Source organism: Artemia franciscana, chromosome 5 (genome assembly GCF_032884065.1).
Source record: "Artemia franciscana chromosome 5, ASM3288406v1, whole genome shotgun sequence".
Lineage (NCBI taxonomy): Eukaryota > Metazoa > Arthropoda > Branchiopoda > Anostraca > Artemiidae > Artemia > Artemia franciscana.
In genome coordinates this window covers 24,974,162-24,999,982 of record NC_088867.1, presented here as the reverse complement: position 1 = coordinate 24,999,982, position 25,821 = coordinate 24,974,162, and the positions used below count along the sequence as shown (strand labels likewise).

At 35.4% G+C, this 25,821-nt stretch overlaps 1 protein-coding gene across 1 annotated transcript in view; it reads right to left on the bottom strand.

The window, feature by feature from the left end:
* The window catches only part of LOC136027152 (testis-expressed protein 10 homolog), a 125,693-nt gene that overhangs the window by 9,699 nt on the left and 90,173 nt on the right, over nt 1-25,821 (bottom strand). The gene's annotated exons all lie outside the window — the stretch shown is intronic.

Genomic DNA, 25,821 nt, shown 5'->3' with positions numbered 1-25,821 from the left:
AAGTATAACGTCAATATATATAAAAAAACTAACTAAAAAAAACTTAAAAGAATTAAAAACTATCTTCTATGAAAAAATTGAAGAAAAGAAAAAAAACTAAAAGCAAACTAAAAAAAACTAAAAAAAATAAAAATAAAAAATAAAAAATGAAAAAAAAACTAAAAACTAAAAAAAAGAAAACAACTAAAAAAGAAAAAAATAAAAGAAGAGAAGAAAATAATAAAAACTAAAAAAGAAAAAAACAAAAAAAGAAAAAAAACTAAAAATAAGGAAAAACTAAAAAAGTAAAAAGAATAAAAAGGAAAACTAAAAAAAAGAAAACTAAAAAAAGACAAAAAGGCAAAAACTAAAGAAAAATAAAAAATGAAAAAAAGAGACTAAAAGAGAAAAAAAAGGAAAAAAATAAAAATTAAAAAAGGTTAAAACTAAAAAGAAAAAAAAGAAAAAACCAAAATAAACAAAAAAAAAACTAAAAAAAGGAAAAACTAAAAAAGGAAAAAACTAAAAAAGAAAAAAAGGAAAAGCTAAAAAAAAGAAAAACGAAAAAAACGAAAAAAAGAACAACTAAAATAAAAGACAAAGAGACAAAAACTAAAAAAAAAGAAAAAAAGAAAAAGAAAAAAGAAAAAAAAAATAAAAATAAAAAACTAAAAACCTAAATTAGGTAAAAAGCTAAAAAACTAAAAAGAAAATATATATATATATATATATATATATATATATATATATATATATATATATATATATATATATATATATTTGAAAAAACTTCAATATGAAAAGACAGCAAACTGTCTGCGGTTAGAACACAAGGGACAATGATAATCCATATATAGAAGCCTGCCGCGTGCCATGCTGGGGCCCGGCGCAAGATGCCGGGACCCAGCCAGTTTGTTATAAATATACACTGGAAAAAGTCTATGGATTTTTCTTGTTTGGAATAGTAAAAGATGAACCCTAGAGAACTGGACATCGTTGTCAGTCAAATATGGCCCCATACCCCAAAAGAATAAACTTTTTTAAAGATTATTTTAATATTTCAGTTACTATGGGCTACAGTTCACTATTTACTATGAATTCCTTTTTCCTCTACTGTTAGCGGGGCCATGGAACATCATAGAGAGCTGTTTAAGGGACTGCTTTGAAGTAAATTTTTATACCAGTGTGCTTTGGTAATTAACAAAATATAATGTTTAATTTCAAATCCTCTTTTGACAAAAACTGCATCTTCGTATGCAGGATGATGTTACAATGGGCATGATATCACATTTAAGCGACTCTTCTCCCTGATACCCAGGGTTCTTTTTGTACTAAATGCCTTTAAGCACTTTGAGGATTAAAAGTGTGATTTGCTCCCAAAGCCATTGTTCAGTTCAGTTCAGTTCATTCGGGTTTATTAAAAAAAATAATAACAGTCATAACATTCATAATCTCTCATCTCTATGCAAAAAATGCATGCTGAATCCCTCATCACCTCAAAAATAAATACGCACTATGGCTCTCCCTCCACTCCTCGATACAACTATGGCCCCTACCAACAAAACCATCCTTACAAGTCCCAACCTCTTCATCCAGGAGCAAACCACTCCAATACCCACAAAAAAACTCAATAATGGCTAAGCTTTTCTATTTAGATTCATTATTCAAATTAAACTATTCAAAACAAGATAATTTTTTATTCTCTTTTTGAAAGAACCAAGAGAGCTCCTACCTCTCAGTTCAAGCGGTAGGGTATTGTAAGCCTTAGCACAGACGATGTCAGGCGAAAAATCCGACCTCACTGTTGGCGTATGTCGAATATGGATCTTTGGAGATAGTCTTGTAATTGGAGGATGCTGTTCGGATACCAAACGGAATAGATTCCTAAAAGGCGGTGGAAGCAAGCCGAAGAGGAATCTGAAAGTAAAAACCAAGCAGGAAACTTCAAACAGCGATTTCAGCGAGAGATAATCATCTGTGTCTTTGATGATCTTCAAGGCATTCTTGTGGATGGAATCCAGTTTTTTCAGATAGGATTTGAACGTCGACTGCTATACCATTGCGCAATACTGTAAGGGGGGTTTAATGAGCACATTGTAAAGAAGGGTAAGGGTTTACGTGAGAACGTGTGCTTCAGTTTCTTCATGATACCCAGATTCCTTGAAAGCTTTGACCCTACAGTATGGAGGTGAGGAAGGAAAGAAAGGTTTTCATCTACTATTACTCCTAAATATTTCGCACATCCATTTGCCGGTCGTTGAACCTTTCCACGAGACGTCACAATTCCTGTTATTTCCAGGTGAAGGGCTCCTACCCTAGTAAATAATAGGATGCAAATTTTTCGACATTGATGATAAGTTTGTTGGCATCCATCCACAGAGAGGTCGCTTCTATGATGTTTTCAAGCTTCCGCTGGAGTGAAGGCATATCGAAGCCACAGCAGGTCATTGTAGTTGTTTCAGCGTATGCTATAAGTTCATCTTGCTCGTTAGTAATGTCCTCAGATGTTTGATCAAAGCATAGGTTACAGCATTTTGGATCGTCATGATTCGGGTTAAGGAAACGAGTTATGTCGTTCACATAGACTGATCACCACAATTCAAAATTAATACGGAGTGTCAGCCCTACTCGTTTTTGTGGTGATTTCTGCTTTTTTTCAAATTCAGTATTTTATTTATTTAAATTTCATGTCAGTTTTAAGTTTCAATTAAATTTCATAATTTAAACTTCTCTCGACTTTGGTTTTAATATAGCTCCGCTTTTATTTTTTTTTTTCTATAATTACTCAATAACATCTATGAGGCTGAAAAATACGCTTAACTTTGACAAAGGGAGAGACCCCCCCCCCAAAAAAAAAAAATCAAGTGATCTTGTCACTGACTACTATTCTGCTTAGTATAAAGGACGAACCCCGACACACATTCCGTATAATTAAAAGTAGGAACATTTTGTACTTGTTTAGGAAGCAATAGGTGTTTTTCCAAATTTAAAAAACTAGTTTTTTAACTGTAAGTAAGGAGCGACATTAAAACTTAAAACGAACAGAAATTACTCCGTATATGAAATGGGTTGTCCCCTCCTCAACGCCTCGCTCTTTACGCTAAAGTTTGACTCTTTGTCACAATTCTACTTTTTAAAACAATTAAAAGCTTTAGCGTAAAGAGCGAAGCGTTGAGGAGGGGAAATCCCATTTCATATGCGGAGTAATTTCTGTTCGTTTTAAGTTTAAATGTCGCTCCTTACTTAAAGTTAAAAAACTAGTTTTTTATTTATTTAATTTCTGAACGTTTTTGAATCAATGCATGTTTGATTTTGGCTCTCCACGCATAAATTATTAAAATGAAATTTTCATATTAATTCCTTTTTTGGCTAAATGCCTTTCTCTTAGTTTTGATCAGACGATTTTGAGAAATCAATGGTTGGGAAGGAGGCCTAGTTGCCCTCCAATTTTTTGGTTACATAAAAAGGCAACTATAACTTTTGATTTTTAACGAACGTTTCTATTAGTAAAAAATATACGTAACTTATGAATTAACTTACGTAACAAACTTTTATATTCTTATATTTTTATTATGTATATAAGGGGGTTTGCACCCTCGTTAATGCCTCGCTCTTTACACTAAATCGTAAGTTTTGTCTCAATTCCTTAAGAATGACCCCTGAATCAGAAAGGCCGTAGAATAAATAATTGAAATTACTAAAAAAAATTTAGCATAAAGAGTGAGGTATTTATCTCCTCCTAAATACCTCGCTCTTTATGCTAAAGTATTTTTAGAACCCCTCATATGCGTAATAATCTCTGTTCGTTTTAAGTTTCAGTGCTACTCCTTACTTTCAATTGAAAAAAACTTTTTCATGTTAATTTAAGCATTTTTTTATAGTAGTTTTAGAAAATCATGCGCCCTTTTCATTGAATTTCTCTTCCCCTATGACATATTTCTCCAAGGAAATATCCTCGCACATAGCCCCCTCCCCTCAAACCCACCCCAAAACCAAAAAAATCCCCCTGAAAACGTCTGTACACTTCCCAATAAACATTACTATATGTAAACACTGGTAAAAGTTGCTTGCAGCCCCTCCCCCAGGGACTGTGGAGAAGTAAGTTATTCCCAAAGACATAGTTATTATGGTTTTTGACTATGCAGAATAAAATGGCTATCTCAAAATTTTGATCCATTGACTTTGGAGAAAAAATGAGCGTGGGAGGGGGCCTAGGAGCCCTCCAATTTTTTTGGTCACTTAAAAAGGGCACTAAAACTTTTCATTTCCCTTAGAATGAGCCCTCTTGCGACATTCTAGGACCACTTGGTCGATACGATGATCCCTGGGGAAAAAAAAAAAAAAAAAAAACAAATAAACACGCACCCGTGATTTGTCTTCTGGCAAAAAATAAGAAATTCCACATTTTTGTAGATAGGGGATTTTGAAATTTGAAATTTCAAAATCTCCTATTTTTCGGTATTATTTCGCTTTAGGGTTCTCTGATTTTTTTTTTTCGCTATAGGGTTCTCTGAAATTTTCGCTATAGGGTTCTCTGATACGCCGAATGCGATGGCGTGATTTTCGTTAAGATTGTATGACTTTTACGGGGTGTTTCCCCCTATTTTCCAAAATACGGCAAATTTTCTCAGTTTTGATGACAAAGACTAAATTTGATGAAACATATATATTTAATATCAGCATAAAAATCCGATTCTTTTGATGTATATTTTAGTATCAAAATTCCGTTTTTTTAGAGCTTCTTTACTATTGAGCCGGTATGCTCCTTAGTTCGTTACCACGAACTGTTTGATAAAAGGTTATGCAATGGATTACGCAAGCCAAATAAATAATTTTTTTTATATTTGACAATTAATAGAAATATAATTAGTTTAACTGTTAATTGCCATATGGTATTATTACAAATAGTTATTCAGATTGATTATCCATTTGTTTATTTCATGGTTTCGTTTGTTTCTATCGTTTCAAGTCAAGATTTGAGGTTCATTTGCCCTCAAACCCCATATTCTCCCATATTTTCAACTTGAGAACCAGGAAGGAAAATGTCTTTTCTCCTGTCGATCAAAAACGCTTTTGCACTTCAAATCCTTAATAAAATTATAAAGGTAAATCAAAAGTCGTCAGATAAAAAAGAAGGATGATTTGAGAGACGTATCTGTAATATCCTGGGAACAGCTTTGGGGATCAAGTTGAAAATTTGGGATAATTTAGGGTCGGGGGGGGAGGTGGTGGCAAATGAACCTCAAATCTTGACTTGGAGTGAGGAGCTGAGTGGTTGGTCTCTAATCTGTCTATTTTTTATTTTAATAGTTTTTATATTAGAATTTACTGCTAATGAAATAGTGATGCAACCCCCCCCCAATGAAATGTTGTTGACCTAGCTCATCAAAAGAGCATATCTGGAAATTACAGTCATAAGTTGCTTTGGTAAAATTTTGTTTTCTATGCAGAAAACAACATTTGAAACTAATTTGGGCTGCGTCAGTTTGCAACATCTAAAGTGTTTTATAGGCTTGTAACTTGAAGGGTCAGAAAGGTAGAAAGAGATAGAAGGGTAGAGTAAGAGTCTTAATGGTAGAGAGGGTCAGGAAAACATCGAAACCAAAAATATTTTGACAGAGCCGGATCGAATGGGTGCAGGGCCCGATTGGAAGTTTTTCTGCGGAGCCCTCTATATACCAAATTTTGAAGTGGAATGTGAATTCAATATATGTATATATATATATATATATATATATATATATATATATATATATATATATATATATATATATATATATATATATATATATATGTTCAGCCCCTCAGATTGTTTAATCGGGGAAAACGACTTTATCAGGTCAATTTGTGCAGCTCCCTGACACGCCTACCAATTTCATCGTCCTAGCACGCCAAGAAGCGCCAAACTCGCCAAAGCACAGAACCCCACCCCCTAACTCCCCCAAAGAGAGCGGATCCAGTACGGTTACGTCAATCACGTATCTACGACATTTGCTTATTCTACCCACCATGTTTCATCCTGATTTCTCCACTCTAAGCGTTTTCCAAGATTTTCGGTTTTCCCCTCCCACTCCTTCCAATGTCAACAAATCTGGTCGGAATTTGAAAAAAGATATCTGAGACATGAGTTCCTTCTAAATATCAAATTTCATTAAGATTTGGTCACCCGTTCTTAAGTTACTTAATTTTTCGAATTTTTCCAAATCAACACTCCCCAGCTCCTCCAATGACAACAGATCCGTTCCAATTATTTCAATCACGCATCTATTACATGAGCTTATTCTTCCCATCAAGTTTTATCCCGATCTCTCCACTCTAAGCGTTTTCCAAGATTTTTGCTTCCCCCCTCCAAAATCCTATGTCCCCGGATCTGATTTGAATTGAAAATGGAGCATTTGAGATATTAGATTCTTCTGTATATTACATAAAAAAAACAATTTTTTTTAACTGAAAGTAAGGAGCGACATTAAAACTTAAAACGAACAGAAATTACTTCGTATATGAAAGATGCTGCTTCCTCATCAACGCCCCGCTCTTTACGCTAAAGCTTTTTACTGTTTTAAAAAGAAGAATTGAGAGACAGAGTCAAACTTTAGCGTAAAGAGCGGGGCGTTGATGAGGAAGCAGCATCTTTCATATACGAAGTAATTTCTGTTCGTTTTAAGTTTTAATGTCGCTCCTTACTTTCAGTTAAAAAAAATGTTTTTTTATGTAATTTCTGAACGTTTTTGAATTAATACATGTTTGATTTTGGCTCTCCACACATAAATTATTAAAGTGAAATTTGCATATTAATTCCTTTTTTGGCTAAATGGCTTTCTCTTAGTTTTGATCAGACGATTTTGAGAAATAAGGGATGGGAAAGGAGGCCTAGTTGCCATGCAATTTTTCGGTTACATAAAAAGGCAAACTATAAAATTTTATTTTTAACGAATTTTTCTATTAGTAAAAAATATACGTAACTTAAGAATTATCTTACGTAACAAACTTTTATATTCTTTAATTTTTATTATGTATATGAGAGGGTTTGTACCCTCGTTAATACCTCGTTCTTTACACTAAATCGTAAGTTTTGTCCCAATTCTTTAAGAATGACCCCTGAATCAGAAAGGCCGTAGAATAAATAGTTGAAATTACTAAAAATACTATAGCATAAAGAGAGAGGAATTTATCTCCTCCTAAATACCTCGCTCTTTATGCTAAAGCTTTTAATTGTTTTAAAAAGTAGAATTGTGGCAAAGAGTCAAACTTTAGCGTAAAGAGCGAGGGATTGCGGAGGGGACAACCCATTTAATATACGGAGTAATTTCTGTTCGTTTTAAATTTCAATGTAGCTCCTTACTTTCAGCTAAAAAAATTAGTTTTTTTTATTTAATTTCTGAGCGTTTTTGAATTAATGCATGTTTGGATTTGGCTCTCCACACATAAATTATTAAAATGAAATTTGTATATTAATTCTTTTTTTGGCTAAATGGCTTTCTCTTAGTTTTGATCAGACGATTTTGAGAAATAAGGGGTGGAGAAGGAGGCCTAGTTGCCCTCCAATTTTCGGTTACTTAAAAAGGCAACTAGAACTTTTAATTTTTAACGAACGTTTTTATTAGTAAAAAATATACGTAACTTAAGAATTAACTTACGTAACAAACTTTCATAACCTTATATTTTTATTATGTATACGAGGGGGTTTGTACCCTCGTTAATGCCTCGCTGTTTACACTAAATCGTAAGTTTTGTCCCAATTCTTTAAGAATGACCCCTGAATCAGAAAGGCCGTAGCATAACTAGTTGAAATTACTAAAAATACTTTAGCATAAAGAGCAAGGTATTTATCTTCTCCTAAATACCTCGCTCTTTATGCTAAAGTATTTTTATAACCCCTCATGTGCGTAATAATCTCTGTTCATTTTCAGTTTCAATGCTACTTCTTCCTTTCATTTGAAAAAAACATTTTCATGTTTATTTTTCATTGTTTTCTTATAGTAATGCTAGAGAATCCTGCACCCTTTTCATTGAATTTTTCTTCCCCCATGACAGATTCCTCCAAGGAAAGATCCTCCAACATAGCCTCCTCTCCTCAGTCCCACCCCCAAACAAAATAAAATCCCCCTGAAAACGTCTGTACACTTCCCAATAAACATTACTATATGTAAACACTGGTCAAAGTTTGTAACTTGCAGCCCCTCCCCCAGGGATTGTGGGGGAGTAAGTCATCCCCAAAGACATAGTTATTATGGTTTTCAACTATGTTGAACAAAATGGCTATCTCAAAATTTTGATCCGTTGACTTTGGGAAAAAATGAGCGTTGGAGGGGGCCTAGATGCCCTCCAATTTTTTTGGTCACTTAAAAAGGGCACTAGAACTTTTCATTTCCGTTAAAATGAGCCCTCTTGCGACATTCTAGGACCACTTGGTCGATACGATGACCCCTGGGGAAAAAAAAACAAAAAAAAAACAAACAAATAAACACGCACCCGTGATTTGTCTTCTGGCAAAAAATACAAAATTCCACATTTTTGTAGATAGGAGCTTGAAATTTCTACAGTAGGGTTCTCTGATACGCTGAATCTGATGGTGTCATCCTACGACTTTTAGGGGGTTTTCCCCCTATTTTCCTAAATAAGGCAAATTTCCTCAGGCTCGTAACTTTAATTCCTCAGGCTCGTAAATAAACAAGTTATTTAAGAATAAACTTGATGAAACTTATATATTTAAAATCAGCATTAAAATGCGATTCTTTTGATGTAGCTATTGATATCAAAATTCAATTTTTTAAGAGTTTTGGTTACTATTGAGCCGGGTCGCTCCTTACTACAGTTCGTTACCACGAACTGTTTGATCAGGTTTCATTAAGATTCAATCACCCATTCGTAAGATAAAGATACCTCAATTTTCACGTTTTCCAAGAATTCCGGTTTCCCCCTCCAGCTCCTCCCAACGTCGCCAGATCTGGTCGGGATTTAAAATAAAAGCTTTAAAGCACAAGATCCTTCTAAATATCAAATTTCATTAAGATCTGATCACCCGTTCGTAAATAAATCATTTTTTCTAATTTTTTCGAATCCCCCCCCTCCAACTCAACCAAAGAGAGCGGATCCGGTCTGGTTATGTCAGTCACGTATCTTGGAGATGTTTTTATTCTTCCCAACAAGTTTCATCCTAATCTCTCCGCTTTAAGTGTTTTCCAAGATTTCCGGTACCCCCACCCAATGACGCTGGATCCAGTCGGTATATAAAATAAGAGATCTGAGTTACGAGTTCCTTCTAAATATGAAATTTAATTAAGGTCCGATCACACCTTCTTAAGTTAAAAATACCTAATTTTTTCTAATTTTTCAGAATTAACCCCTCCCCCCCTCAACTCACCCAAATAGAGCGAATCCGTTCCGGTTATGTCAATCACGTATCTGAGACTTCTGCTTATTTTTACCACCAAGATTCAACCCGATCCCTCCATTCTAAGCGTTTTCTAAGATTTTAGGTCCCCTCAACTCCCCCCAATGTCACCGGATCTGGTCCAGTTATGTCATTCACGCATCGTGGACTCCCCAAATAGAGAGAACTCCCCCAAATAGAGTGGATCTGGTCCAGTTATGTCAGTCACATATCTTGGACATGTTTTTAATTTTCCCACCAAATTTCATCGTAATCTCTTCGCTTTAAGTGTTATCCGAGATTTTCGGTCCCCCAACCCCCGTCCCCCCAATGAAGCTGGATCTGGTCGCGATATAAAATAAGAGATCTGAGTTACGAGGTCCTTCTAAATATGAAATTTCATTACGGTCCGATCACACCTTCGTAAGTTAAAAATACCTCATTTTTTTAATTTTTCAGAATTAGCCCTCCCCAATTCCCCCAAATACAGCGAATCTGTTCCGGCTAGGTCAATCACGTATCTAGGACTTCTGCTTATTTTTACCACCAAGTTTCAACCCGATTCCCTCGACTCTAACCATTTTCCAAGATTTTAGACCCCCCCCTCTACTTCCCCCAATGCCACCAGATCCAGTCCGGTTATGTCATTCGCGTATCTTGGACTTGTTTTTATTCTTCCTACCAAGTTTCATCCTGATCTCTCCACTCTAAGTGTTTTCCAAGATTCTCCTAACTCCCCCCCCAACAACTCTGGATCCGGTTGGGATTTAATATAAGAGATGTGAGTTCCTAGGTTCTTCTAAATATGAAATTTCATTAAGGCCAAATCACTCCTTTGTAAGTAAAAATACCTTTTTTTTCAAATTTTTCAGATTTAACCCTCCCCCCAACTCCCCCAAATAGAGTGAATCCATTCCAATTATGTTAATCATGTATCTAGAACTTCTACTTATTTTTCCCACCAAGTTTCATCCTGATCTTCCCACTCTAAACGTTTTCAAATATTTTACGTAGATAACTTCGAAGACCACACTGCATTTCCATGACGAAAGTAAAACAGTTCAAAATAGGGATGATACCTTTTTATTGACAGTGAAATATAAAATTATTTAATTGGATATTTCGAACACATATACAGTGTTCATCATCAGCAGTAAAACTAAAAGACATGAATAAAAATAAACAGAAATTATACCTAATAAACTAATTACATATAGTTTATTGCTCTTATTTTTTTCAATGCAACAGCCGAGGCAAATCTCCTTGACCTTTTCGGTTCCGGTTCATTAGATTTAACTGACGTATTACGTGGACAGAGGTCATAGCTCTTAGGTGAAGTGATATTTACTTTATTTGACCTCAGTAAATTATCATAAATTGAGTTCAATCCAAATTCACCTGTATCTCTGTTTATCTGAATTCTGTTTATTTTTATTCATGTCTTTTAGTTTTACTGCTGATGATGAACACTGTATATGTGTTCGAAATATCCAGTTAAATAATTTTATATTTCACTGTCAATAAAAAGGTATCATCCCTATTTTGAACTGTTTTACTTCAAATATTTTAGGTTTCCCCCTCCCAACTCCCCAAGTGTCAGCAGATCTGGTTGAAATTTAAAACAAGAAATCTGAGACACGATATACATCTAAATATCAAATTTCATTAAGATCCATTCACCCGTTCGTAAGTTAAAAATACCTCGTTTTTTCTATTGTTATCCGATTTAACCGTCCCCCTACTCCTTCCCCCCACCCAGATGGTAGCAAAACCGGGACAGTCAGACCGACAGTCAGACCGACAGACAGACTACAAGAATTTGCGATCGCTATACCTCACTTGGTAGATACCAGATCGTATAAAAATGGAAAAACGTGGATGTATCGATGCTAAATGCCAAATAATCTAATTTGTACCTTGATCTATTTTAAAATTTCCACACCTTAATTAATATTTATCGGACACGGAGGACGTCAAGAAAAATAATTAAGGAAACAGAAATTTTTTTCAGAAAATAACGTCTAAACCTCTATAAGCCTCTACTTGGAGACTCCCGTATAGTTTCTGCAATTTAAGATTTACAGGAAGTCAGTTTTTGTTCCTGGTTGGGGTTTTCTAAAAAAAAGAAAAAAAGTCTTGAACATGCCACCCCTTTTCCTGCCTTTTTCCACTTCAGTGATTTTTTTTTAGGAGGCTAGCAAATCTAGTCTCTTTGAAGTGCTGTATTGGCAATCAAACTTAATGTAAGATTTGGATTAAAAACATTTATTTTTAAATCAAAAGGTACAGTGATGTCTTTGCTCTTCATTTCTATTTTTGATTTGCTCACTTGCTCGGTGTCGCATGTCTTCTAACTGCATTTGTCTTGGCTCTTCATTTAATTTTTGACACGCTCTAATTGTCATTTTTGCATATCTTCTAACTGCCGTTATCTTTGCTCTTTCTTTTGATTTTTGACACATCTTTGGATTTTGATTACTTCAAACAATTCAAGATTAAACGTGTAAGCATATAATTAATATATTTACTAATTACTTTAAAACCTGAAACGAATACCTATTAATAGTTTTTAACTTACAGACCATCTTTAACTATATCCATCGCTATATTTAGGGGAGGAGTTAGGGAGTTTGAACCCCCTCGAAATGTTTATCCGACTCGTAAAAACTTAATGAAAATTGAATAAACTTGTAATTTTGCGAAATCAGGTTATTTTGATCGATGAAAATTTCATACACGGGGTGTATTTTTCTAAGGGGTACTGTTTGGGGAGTGAATTAGCTGACACAGTAAATACTTGAGCAGCTAAAGAAACTTTCGTTAAAAACCTAATTCGAAACTTGATTTTTCATTGAGTTTGCGCTCCTCGTTGAAAAATGAGATGTAATTGAAAAATAGACTAGACAGGGGTGAGGAATCGACTAAAATTTAAATACATTTACAAAAAAAATAAATGTGGCTTTAAACATATAAGCTTCATCAAGTTTAGTCTAACCCATCAAAAGTTACCAGCCTGAGAAAATGTGCCTTATTTTAGGAAACAGGGGGGAACACCCCCTAAGTCAAAGAGTCTTAACGAAAATCACACTATCAGATTCAACGTATCAGAAAAACCTACTGTAAAAGTTTCAAGCTCCTATCTACAAAAATGTGGAATTTTGTATTTTTTTTGCCAGAAGACACATTTTTTTCCCCCCAGGGGTGATGGTGTCAAGCCAGTCGTCCTAGGATGTCGTAAGAGGGCTTATTCTAACGGAAATTAAAAGTTCTAGTGCTCTTTTAAATTAAAAAATTGGAGGGCACCTAGACCCCCTCCCACGCACATTTTTTTTCCCCCCAAAGTCACCAGTTCAAAATTTTGATATAGCCATTCTGTTCAGCTTAGCTGAAAACCTAATACCTGTGTCTTTTGGGAAGACTTAATCCCCCGAAGTCCCCGGGGGAGGGGCTGCAAGTTACAAACTTTGACCATTGTTTCCATGTAGTAATGGTTATTATGATATGTACAGACGTTTAAGGGGGACTTTTCGTGCTTGGGGGGTTGGGTCGAGAGAAGGTGGGTACGTGGAAAGATCTTTTCATGGAGGAACTTATCATAGGGGAAGAGAATTTCCATGAAGAGGGCGCAGGATTTTCTAGCATTATTAAAAAAAAAACAATGAGAAAACATACAAAAAAATTTCTTCACCTGGATATAATGAGTAGCATTAAAACTTATAACGAACTTAAAAATTAAGTAAATAAGGGGGTTTGTCTCCTCCACAATACCGTGCTCTTTACGCTAAAGTATTTATGCTAAAGTATATTTCAACTATCTATTCTATGGCCATTGTGATTCAGGGTCATTGTTAAAGATTCGGGATGAAATTCAAGCTTTAGTGTAAAGAGTGAGGAATTGAGGAGGGGGCAATCCCCCTCATATACGTAATAAAAATACACAAATATAGAAGTTCGTTACGTAATTTTTAAATCATCTGAGGGGCTAAACATAACACTAGACCCCCCCGACGCACATTCCCCCCCCCCAAAGTCACCAGTTCAAAATTTTGAGATAGCCATTCTGTTCACCTTAGCTGAAAACCTAATCCCTATGTCCTTGGGGGACGACTTAATCTCCCACAGTCCCCGGTGGAGGGGCTGCAATTTACAAACTTTGACCATTGTTTCCATATAGTAATGGTTGTTATGAAATGTACAGACGTTTTAAGGGGACTTTTTCGTGTTGGGGGGGGGGGGGGGTTGGGTCGGGAGAAGGCGGGTACGTGGGAGGATCTTCTTTTGGAAGTATCCGTCATGAGGGAAGAGGATTTCCATGGAAGGGGCGCAGGATTTTCTAGCGTTTAAAAAAAAAAAAACAATGAGAAAATATATAATTTTTACCCTGGAGGTAATGAGTGACATTACAACTTCTAAAGAGCATGAGAATAACGTATATAAGGGGTTTTGTCTCCTCCAAAATACCTTGCTCTTTACGCTAAAGTATATGTGCTAAAGTATATTTCAACTATCTATTCTATGGTCTTTGTGATTCAGGGTCATTGTTAAAGATTTGGGATGAAATTCAAGCTTTAGTGTAAAGAGTGAGGTATTGACGAGGGGGCAAACCTTCTCATATTCGTAATAATAACAAACAAACATAGAAGTTCGTTACGTAAGTTAATTCGTTATGTATGCATGTTTATTACTAACAGAAACGTTCGTAAAAAAAAAAAAAAAAAATCTAGTTGCAATTTTAAGTAACCAAAAATTGGAGGGCAACTAGACCTCCTCTCCCCTCACTTTCTTTCTATCAAAATCGTCCGATTAAAACTACGAGAACACCATTTAGCAAAATAAAAAATTGATATGCGATTTATTTTTAATTATTCATGTGCGGTGAGCCAAAATCAAAACACGCATTCATTCAAAAACGTTCAGAAATTAAATAAAAAAACAAGGTCGTTGCGGAGGGGACAAACCCTTTTATATATGGAATAATTTATGCTCGTTTTAAGTTTTAATGCCGCTCCTTACTTGCATTTAAAAACTGTTTTCTTTTAATTTAATTTGAGAAAATAACGACACAAGCAACAAAATTCATAAAGATGCAACATCACGTATATTTTTTAGAAACATATTTTAATTTTCAGCAAAGGGTAGCGTTCCCTTTCCTTTGTGTTTTCGAGATACCGGTCGTTGCTTTCAATATAACCAAGTAATAACAGTATCCTACCTTTCAATCCAGTGTGTTTTACAGTAGTTTGGAGGCTTTTGTTATTTACTTGTGACAGAACAAAGAAGAAGTTCAGACTCAGTTTTTATCGGGGAAGAGGAAGTAAAAGCAAGAGCCAACTATTTCTTCCATATACCTTATATTTAAAATAAACCCAGTTTGAATGACTAAACTAGGACAAAACTAGAACAATTAAAACCGTAAAGCATTTAAATTTAATGCTTTCTATCTCTGTCGGGGGGGGGAGGTAGTAATTCAAACTTCTTGAAATTAGGTGTAATTCAGACGAAAAGCCCGAAGTTACACTGCATCCGAGAAAAAAAGGATCAGCTGCCACAAAATCTCAAAAAATCCAAAATTTTTATTCGATTTCGATACCAATTCCAAATTCCGGTAGTGAAGGTTAAAAATAAGTTATTAACAATTTTCTGGAAAGGTAAAATGTGAACCTGGTTAACGTTGCCTTTTCGTAGTTTCACCAAATTGGTCTGATTTCCACCAAATTAGATAAAATAAACAATTTTTTTTTACTGAAAGTAAGGAGCGACATTAAAACTTAAAACAATCAGAAATTACGCCTTATATGAAAGGGGCTGCTCCCTCCTCAACACCCCGCTCTTTACGCTAAAGTTTGACTCTTCCTCTCAACCCTACTTTTTAAAACAGTTAAAAAACTTTAGCGTAAAGAGCGAGGCGCTGAGGAGGGAACAGCCCCTTTCATATACGGAGTAATATCTGTTCGTTTTAAGTTTTAGTGTCGCTCCCTACTTTCAGTTACCAACACTTTTTTTTATTTAGTTTCTGAACGTTTTTGAATTAATGCATGTTTTGATTTTGGCTCTCTGCACATGAGTAATTAAAACCAAATTTGAAAATTAATTTATTTTTCGGCTAAATGGCTTTCTCATAGTTTTGATCGGACGATTTGAAAAAAAGGAGCAGGGGAGTAGGCCTAGTTACCCTTCAATTTTATGGTTACCTAAAAAGGCAACTAGGACTTTTATTTCTTTTTTACGAGAGTTTTTATTAGTATAAATATACGTAAATTAAGTAGCGAACAACTATATTCGTATGGTTCACCCCGTCTTCAATATCTCGCTCTTTACAATAAAGCTTAAATTTTGTCCCATTCCTTAAGAATTACTCCAGAATCACAAAGGCAGTAGAATATTGCTGAAATTATCAAAATTACTTTAGCGGCAAGAGCGAGTTATTAGGAGGAAGTGAACCCCACATATGCGTAATAATTTCAGTTTTTTTAAAGTTTTAATCTGCTCCTTACTTTCAGTCAAAAAAACCTTGCTTCATGGAAATTCTCTTCACCCATAACAAATTCCTTCGAAGAAATTTCCCCCTGGATAAGCCCCTCCACTCAGCCCCTCCCCCTCCAACCAAAAAAATCCCTTAACAGCGTCTGTACACTTCCCAATGACCATTACTATATACAAACACAGGTCAAAGTTTGTAACTTGCAACCGCTCCCACGGGGACTCTGGGGGAGTAAATCGTCCCCAAAGTCATAGTTATTAGGTTTTTTGATAATTCCAAACAAAATGGTTATCTCAGAATTTTGATCCGGTTACTTTGGGAAAAAGATGAGCGTGGAAGGGGGCCTAGGTGCCCTCCAAGTTTTTTGGTCACTTAAAAAGGGCACTAGAGCTTTTAATTTCCAATAGAATGATCCCTCTCGTGACCTTCTAGAACCGCTGGGTCGATACGATCACCCCTGGGATAAAAAACAACAAATAAATAAACACACATCTGTGATCTGTCTTGTGGCAAAAAATACAAAATTCCACATTTTTGTAGATAGGAGCTTTAAACTTATACTCTAGGATTCTTTGATACGGTGAATCTGATTTTCGTTAAGATCCTATGAATTTTAAGGGGTGTTTTCCCCTGTTTTCTAAAATAAGGCAAAATTCTCAGGCTTGTAACTTTTGATGGGTAAGACTAAACTCGATGAAACTCTTATATTTAAAATCAGCATTAAAATTTGATTCTTTTTGATGTAACTATTGGTATCAAAATTCCGTTTATTAGAATTTCGGTTACTTTTGAGCCGGGTCGCTCCTTACTACAATTTGTAACCACAAACTGTTTGAAAGATATCAATGAATATATTCACTGTTATCCTAGCTAAATTATATTGAGGATTTGAAATTTAACTCTTTAAAACCTAACTTTTGTTCAAATATAGAAGATTTAAAAGTAATGGTATAGCTTTAAAAAAAAACAATAAATTAAAAGATGTATGGGACCAATGCAGTTTTGATTACGTATTTAACAAATTTATAATAGAAGGAAATCTTATGAAACTTTATTCTCGTCCTTTCAAAGCAAACCGATAACGATCAGTTTGGGAAATGGAAACCGAATTTGATTGCTTTCAAATGTAGATTACGTTTATAAATTAGATGAGATGCGCAGCAATTTAATTTTTGGGGACATAGAGCTGATTTTAGGGGACGGCGGTCCACAGCCAGCTAACCCAGATTTTTCTTATTAGAAGGAGTTTCAAATCTGCTAAAAATACCCCAAGCGACATATCGTTCAAATCAGAATAAAAGACATGTCTGTTCAAGCTCTTTAAACTCCGAGAACACGTACTACATAATAAGACACGTAAATCAAACAGTTCGTGGTAACGAACTGTAGCAAGCAATGACCCGACTCAGTAGTAGCCTAACTGAAACTCTAAAAAAGGAATTTTGACACCAATAGTTAAATCATAAGAATCAAATTTCAATGTGGCTTTAAACATATAAGCTTTACAAGTTTAGTCTAACCCATCAAAAGTTACCAGCCTGAGAAAATGTGCCTTATTTTAGGAAACAGGGGGGAACACCCCCTAAAAGTAAAAGAGTCTTAACGAAAATCACACTATCAGATTCAGCGTATCAGAAAACCCTACTGTAAAAGTTTCAAGCTCCTATCTACAAAAATGTGGAATTTTGTATTTTTTTTTTGCCAGAAGACAGATTTTTTTCCCCCAAGGGTGATGGTGTCAACCCAGTCGTCCTAAGATGTCGTAAGAGGGCTCATTATAACGGAAATTAAAAGTTCTAGTGCTCTTTTTAAGTAGAAAAATTGGAGGGCACCTAGACCCCCTCCCACGCACATTTCCCCCCCAAAGTCACAAGTTCAAAATTTTGAGATAGCCATTCTGTTCAGCTTAGCTGAAAACCTAATACCTGTGTCTTTTGGGATGACTTAATCCCCCGAAGTCCCCGGGGGAGGGGCTACAAGTTACAAACTTTGACCATTGTTTCCATGTAGTAATGGTTATTATGATATGTACAGACGTTTAAGGGGGACTTTTCGTGCTTGGGGGGTTGGGTAAGGAGAAGGTGGGTACGTGGGAAGATCTTTTCATGGAGGAATTTATAATAGGGGAAGAGAATTTCCATGAAGGGGGCATAGGATTTTCTAGCATTATTAAAAAAAAACAATGAGAAAATATACAAAAGAATTTCTTCACCTGGATATAATGAGTAGCATTAAAAATTATAACGAACTCAAAAATTGCGTATATAAGGGGGTTTGTCTCCTCCACAATACCTTGCTCTTTACGCTAAAGTATTTATGCTAAAGTATATTTCAACTATCTATTCTATGGCCATTGTGATTCAGGGTCATTGTTAAAGATTTGGGATGAAATTCAAGCTTTAGTGTAAAGAGTGAGGAATTGAGGAGGAGGCAAACCCCCTCATATACGTAATAAAAATACACAAATATAGAAGTTCGTTATGGAATTTTTAAACCATCTGAGGGGCTAAACATAACACTAGACCCCCCCACGCACATTTCCCCCCCAAAGTCACCAGTTCAAAATTTTGAGATAGCCATTCTGTTCAGCTTAGCTGAAAACCTAATCCCTGTGTCCTTGGGGACGACTTAATCTCCCACAGTCCCCGGAGGAGGGGCTGCAATTTACAAACTTTGAGCATTGTTTCCATATAGTAATGGTTGTTACGAAATGTACAGACGTTTTAAGGGGGACTTTTTCGTGTTGAGGGGGGTTGGGTCGGGAGTAGGTGTGTACGTGGGATGATCTTTTCATGGAGGTATTCATCATGAGGGAAGAGAATTTCCATGGAAGGGGCGCAGGATTTTCTAGCGTTATTGAAAAAAAAAAACAATGAGAAAATATATAATTTTTTTCCCTGGAGGTAATGAGTGACATTACAACTTATAAAGAGCATGAGAATAACGTACATAAGGGGTTTTGTCTCCTCCACAATACCTTACTCTTTACACTAAAGTATATATGCTAAAGTATATTTCAACTATCTATTCTATGGTCTTTGTGATTCAGGGTCATTGTTAAAGATTTGGGATAAAATTCAAGCTTTAGTGTAAAGAGTGACGCATTGACGAGGGGGCAAACCTTCTCATATACGTAATAATAACACATAAACATAGAAGTTCGTTACGTAAGTTAATTCGACATGTATGCATGTTTATTACTAACAAAAACGTTCGTAAAAAAATAAAAAAAATCTAGTCGCAATTTCAAGTAACCAAAAATTGGAGGGCAACTAGATCTCCTCTCCCCTCACTTTCTTTCAATCAAAATCGTCCGATTAAAACTACGAGAACGCCATTTAGCAAAATAAAAAATTGATATGCGATTTTTTTTTAATTATTCATGTGCAGTGAGCCAAAATCAAAACATGCATTCATTCAAAAACGTTCAGAAATTAAATAAAAAAAACAAGGTCGTTGCGGAGGGGACAAACCCTTTTATATATGGAATAATTTATGCTCGTTTTAAGTTTTAATGCCGCTCCTTACTTGTGTTTAAAAACTGTTTTTTTTTAATTTAATTTGAGAAAAGAACGACACAAGCAACAAAATTTATAAAGATGCAACATCATGTATATTTTTTAGAAACATATTTTAATTTTCAGCAAAGGGTAGCGTTCCCTTTCCTTCAAAGGCTTTTGTTATTTACTTGTGACAGAACAAAGAAGAAGTTCAGACTCAGTTTTTATCGGGGAAGAGGAAGTAAAAGCAAGAGCCAACTATTTCTTCCATATACCTTATATTTAAAATAAACCCAGTTTGAATGACTAAACTAGGACAAAACTAGAACAATTAAAACCGTAAAGCATTTAAATTTAATGCTTTCTATCTCTGTCTGGGGGGGGGATAGTAATTCAAACTTCTTGAAATTAGGTGTAATTCAGACGAAAAGCCCGAAGTTACACTGCATCCGAGAAAAAAAAGATCAGCTGCCACAAAATCTCATAAAATCCAAAATTTTTATTCGATTTCGATACCAATCCCAAATTCCGGCAGTTAACTCCATAGTTCCTCGGCACGCTTTCTTTTCTGACTTTCTCTATCAGCAGCAAGTTTTTTGGCATAGACTCTTTGAGCATCTTCATCAGTCATTGTAAACTTAAACATTAATAGATTTCTACGTGAACATATGTCTTATATAACTTGAATGACGTCACCGTCAAAGCAAAAATGACGGCAACTAATTTCATGACTTAATTTCAGAACTTAATTTCTGTGTTGACTGACGTCATGAAATTAGTTGTCGTCATTTTTGTTATGACGATGCTTAGTATATTGTAAAACACATTAATTTGGTTAATCTATATATATAAAAACTAGCTGTTGGGGTGGCGCTTCGCGCCACCCCAACACCTAGTTGGTGGGGGTGCTTCGCGCCACCCCCCCCCAAGCCCCCCCGCGCGCGTAAGTCGTTACGTGCCATATTAGTTACGCGCCATTATTTTTATATATATATAGATAAGTTGTCTGTGTGTGGATCTGTGGATCTGTGGATCAGGTGACGTCATGTTTATCCGCATATGACGTCTGAATTATTTCACACTAATACAAAAGAAGAAAAAAACTAAAAAAGGTAAAAACTACAAAAAAAACTAAAAAGAAAAAAAAAACTAAAAAAGCTAAAAAACTAAAAAAAACTAAAAAAGGTAAAAATCTAATAACTAAAAAAAAACTGAAAAAAATAAAAAAAGGCAAAAACTACAAAAAAAATAAAAACTAATAAAAAAACTAAAAAAGCTAAAAAACTAAAAAAACTAAAAAAAACTAAAAAAGGTAAAAAACTAAAAAAAACTAAAAACTAGAAAAGAAAAAAACTAAAAAAAAGGAAAAAACTGAAAAATAAAAGAGAAAAAGAAAACAAAAAAAATATGAATAAATATATATAAAAATAAGTTGTTTGTGGGTTATGTCTGTCTGTCTGTCTGTCGAGTGACGTCGTGTTTGTCCGCATATGACGTCTGAATTATTTCATACTAATACAAAAGAAGAAAAAAAACTAAAAAAGGTAAAAACTACAAAAAAACTAAAAGAAAAAAAACTAAAAAAGCTAAAAAACTAAAAAAAAACTAAAAAAAGGTAAAAAACTAAAAACTAAAAAAAAACTGAAAAAAGGTAAAAAACTAAAAACTAAAAAAAACTGAAAAAACTAAAAAAAGGCAAAAACTAAAAAAAAACTAAAAACTAATAAAAAAACTAAAAAAGCTAAAAAACTAAAAAACTAAAAAACTAAAAAAAGGTAAAAAACGAAAAAAAACTAAAAACTAAAAAAGAAAAAACTAAAAAAAAGGAAAAAACTGAAAAATAAGAGAAAAAGAAAACTAAAAAAATATTAATAAATATAAAAAATATAAATATAAATATAATATAAATTAGCAATCAACAAAGCACCGAGACACAAATGACGACCGGGACACAGGGAGTATAGATGACGACCAGGACATAAGTAAAAAAAAAAACTAAAAAAACTAAGAAAATGGTAAAAACTACAAAAAAACTAAAAACTAATAAAAAAACTAAAAAATCTAAAAATCTAAATAAACTAAAAAAGAAAAAAAAGAAAAAAGGAAAAAAATAAAGGAGAAAAACAAAACTAAAAACGAATGTATATACAGACCGGGACACCGGGATACAAATGACGACCGGGACACAGGGAATATAAATGACGACCGGGACACAGGGACACAACTACAATGGGGACGCCGGGGGGCACAGGGGGATATAAATGACGACCGGGACACCGGGACACAAGGAATATAAATGACGCCCGGGACACTCAAAGAGAAATCACAGACTGGAACACCGGGACACAAATGACGACCGGGACACAGGGAATATAAATGACGACCGGGACACAGGGACATAACTACAAAGGGGACGCCGGGGTGCACAGGGGGATATATAAATGACGATGGCGACTCAGGGAATGGTCGATTAGCAATCACCATCAACAAAGCTCAAGGGCAATCATTAGAATCATGAGGTATAGATCTGAATACGGATTGTTTTCCCATGGACCATTATATGTTGCATGTTCAAGAGTCGGTAAACCTGACAATCTATTTATATGCACAGACAATGGGACAGCAAAGAATGTTGTATATTCGCAAGTTTTACGTAGTTAAAAACATATATATATATATATATATATATATATATATATATATATATATATATATATATATATATATATATATATATATATATATATCTATATATATAAAAATAAGTTGTGGATGGATGTGTGGATGGATGTGTCAGGTGACGTCATGTTTCGGCTGACGTCATGAAATTAGTTGCCGTCATTTTTGCTTTGAAGGTGACGTCATTCAAGTTATATAAGACATATGTTCGCCGTCATGTTTCGGCTGACGTCATGAAATTAGCTGCCATCATTTTTGCTTTGAAGGCATCATTTTTGCTTTGAAGGCGTGACGTCATTCAAGTTATATAAGACGGATGTTCGTGTAGAATTCTATTAATGCTTAAGTTTATGATGACTGATGAAGATGCTCAAAGAGTCTATGCCAGAAAACTTGCTGGTGATAGAGAAAGTCAGAAAAGAAAGCGTGCCGAGGAACTACCAGAGCAACGCGAAAGCAGACTTGCTGCTAAAAGAGAAAGTGAAAAAAGAAAGCATGCCGAGGAACTACCAGAGCAACGCAGAAGCAGACTTGCTGCTAAAAGAGAATGTGAAAAAAGAAAGCATGCCGAGGAACTACCAGAGCAACGCAGAAGCAGACTTGCTGCTAAAAGAGAATGTGAAAAAAGAAAGCGTGCCGAGGAACTACCAGAGCAACGCGAAAGCAGACTTGCTGCTAAAAGAGAAAGTGAAAAAAGAAAGCATGCCGAGGAACTACCAGAGCAACGCGAAAGCAGACTTGCTGCTAAAAGAGAAAGTGAAAAAAGAAAGCATGCCGAGGAACTACCAGAGCAACGCAGAAGCAGACTTGCTGCTAAAAGAGAATGTGAAAAAAGAAGGCGTGCCGAGGAATCAGAGCAATCTGAAAGTTATCGCCTGGCATTCAGGTACAACCCAGTCGATGATTATAGCTTGAGTAGCTGTGTTCAAATCGGGACAATGTCTAAAATTTGTCCCTATTGCAAGGCCTTGAAATTCAATGGTGAAACAATGGGAATGTGTTGCGCCTCAGGAAAAGTTAAACTTCCTCTATTGGCTGCACCACCAGAGCCATTGAAGACTTTCCTTACTGGAACTACGTCAGAATCTAAGCGTTTTTTGTCAAAAATCAGACAATACAACTCATGTTTCCAAATGACGTCGTTTGGAGCCCAAATCGAAAATCCAGATCAATTTATGTCTACTTTCAAAGTAAAAGGGCAAATTTATCATAAAGCAGGGTCCCTTCTACCATTATTAGGCGAGAATCATAAATTTTTACAATTGTACTTCATCAGTGATAGAAATTCTGAATTGAATGCACGTTGCGAAATTTCTCCCAACGTTGAAAGGACAATCGTTTCCCAATTGCAACATCTTTTCCACGAAAATAATAATTTAGTGCGTCTGTTCAAAACAGCCATCGATTTGATGCCTACTGATACTCATAAAATTGTTATTTCCGCTGACAAAACGCCTCCTGGCCAACATGTGCGTAGATACAATGCTCCGACTATCGACGAAGTGGCAATCGTTATGGTCGGTGATCAGTTTTTACCTCGAGATATTATTCTACATAAGCGAAACGCCCAGTTGTTAAGAATTGCTGAAACTCATCGATGCTACGATGCCCTACAATATCCTATCATTTTTTGGGATGGAGCCGACGGCTATCACTTTAATATTAAATTGATGAATCCAGCCACTAACAAAGAAATGAATAAGAAATGCAGTGCAATGCATTATTATTCCTATAGACTAATGATACGGCAGGATGAAGAAAATTATATTTTAAAATGCCGTGAATTGTTTCACCAATTTGTCGTTGATATGTATGCAAAAATTGAATCAGAACGTTTGCTATATATCCGCCTGAATCAGACCAAGCTCCGCTCTGAACAATACATTCATTTGCGAGATGCAGTTATAAATGACGGTAATACCACAAACGTTGGAAGATTAACAATTTTACCTTCGTCATATGCTGGCAGTCCACGTCATATGCATGAATATGCTCAAGATGCTATTGCGTATGTTCGTCTCTATGGTCGTCCAGATTTATTTATTACATTTACATGTAATCAATCTTGGGACGAGATACTGCAGCTTTTACTTCAAGGACAATCGGCGGTTCATAGGCATGACATTACGGCACGTGTCTTCCGGCAAAAGTTGAAATCACTGATAAACTACCTTGTAAAACATGAAGTGTTTGGTTCAGTGCGATGCTGGATGTACTCAGTGGAATGGCAAAAACGAGGTTTGCCACACGCACATATACTAATCTGGCTACATAAAAAAATTACTTCAAACGAAATTGATGATGTGATTTCCGCTGAAATACCTGATAAAAATGTCGATAAGGGGTTACATGATATTATTGTAAAAAATATGATACATGGACCTTGCGGTGCACTGAACGAAAATTCACCATGCATGGCCAAAGGAAGGTGCACAAAGCAATATCCTCGACTTTTAGTACCCACAACAATTACTGGCAATGATGGTTACCCACAATATAGAAGAAGATCTACTGAAGATGGCGGTAAAACAGCAATAATAAAGAAGCGTAACGGTACCACCATCGAAGTAGATAACCAGTGGGTTGTTCCATATTCCCCTTTATTATCCAAAACATTTAATGCACATATAAACGTTGAATACTGTAACTCCGTAAAGGCAATAAAATATATATGTAAATACGTCAACAAAGGCAGTGACATGGCAGTTTTTGGCTTGCAGTCCGAAATCAAAGATTTCGATGAAATCGTAGAATATCAGGCTGGAAGATACATAAGCAGTAATGAAGCTGTTTGGCGAATTCTTTCATTTCCGATACATGAACGTAGTCCAGCTGTTGTTCACTTAGCGGTACATTTACAAAATGGTCAACGTGTTTATTTCACGGAAACCAACGTGCAACAAAGAGTCCTGAATCCACCGGATACAACATTAACAGCTTTTTTTTCGCTTTGCAAAATGATTCTTTTGCGAAAAAACTGCTGTATACTGAAGTGCCTTCGTATTACACGTGGAATACTAAAATAAAGTATTTGAACGTCGAAAACAGGGTAAGTCAGTCGACGGCCAACCTACCATCTTCAAAGATACCACGATAGGAAGACTCTACACCGTTCACCCCAATCAACATGAATGCTTCTTTCTACGCCTGCTTTTGGTGAATGTACCCGGTCCGACATCCTTTGAGTATTTGAGGACTGTAAATGGTACTATACATGACACTTACCGTAGTGCATGCCAAGCTCTGAATTTATTGGAGAATGACCAACACTGGGATAACTGCATCAATGACGCGTGCGAAACGTCAACCCCAAGTCAAATTCGTGCATTGTTTGGCATCATTTTAACAACTTGCTCTCCATCAGCTCCTACAGAGTTATGGGAAAAATATAAGTCAAAAATGTCCGAAGATATACTTCATCGAAAACAGTTAGAGACGTCAGACATGACTTTTGATTTTACACCAGAAATTTACAACTACACTTTAGTTGTTATAGAAGATATTTGCATAAGTATGGCAAACAAACCTCTTCAGGGTTTGGGAATGCCTTCACCTAACCGTATCGCTGCTGTTTCGACATGTGTAGAATTGGATCGTGAACAAAGTTACAGTACGAGTGATCTATTGTCGTATGTACAAAATAACATTTCCAAGTTAACGTCGGAACAAAAAGACATTTATGATACGATAATGCATTGTGTCGATAACAACGTTGGAGAAATTTTCTTTTTGGATGCGCCAGGAGGTACTGGTAAAACGTTTGTGATAAAACTGATTCTGGCATCAATTCGATCTAAAAATGATATAGC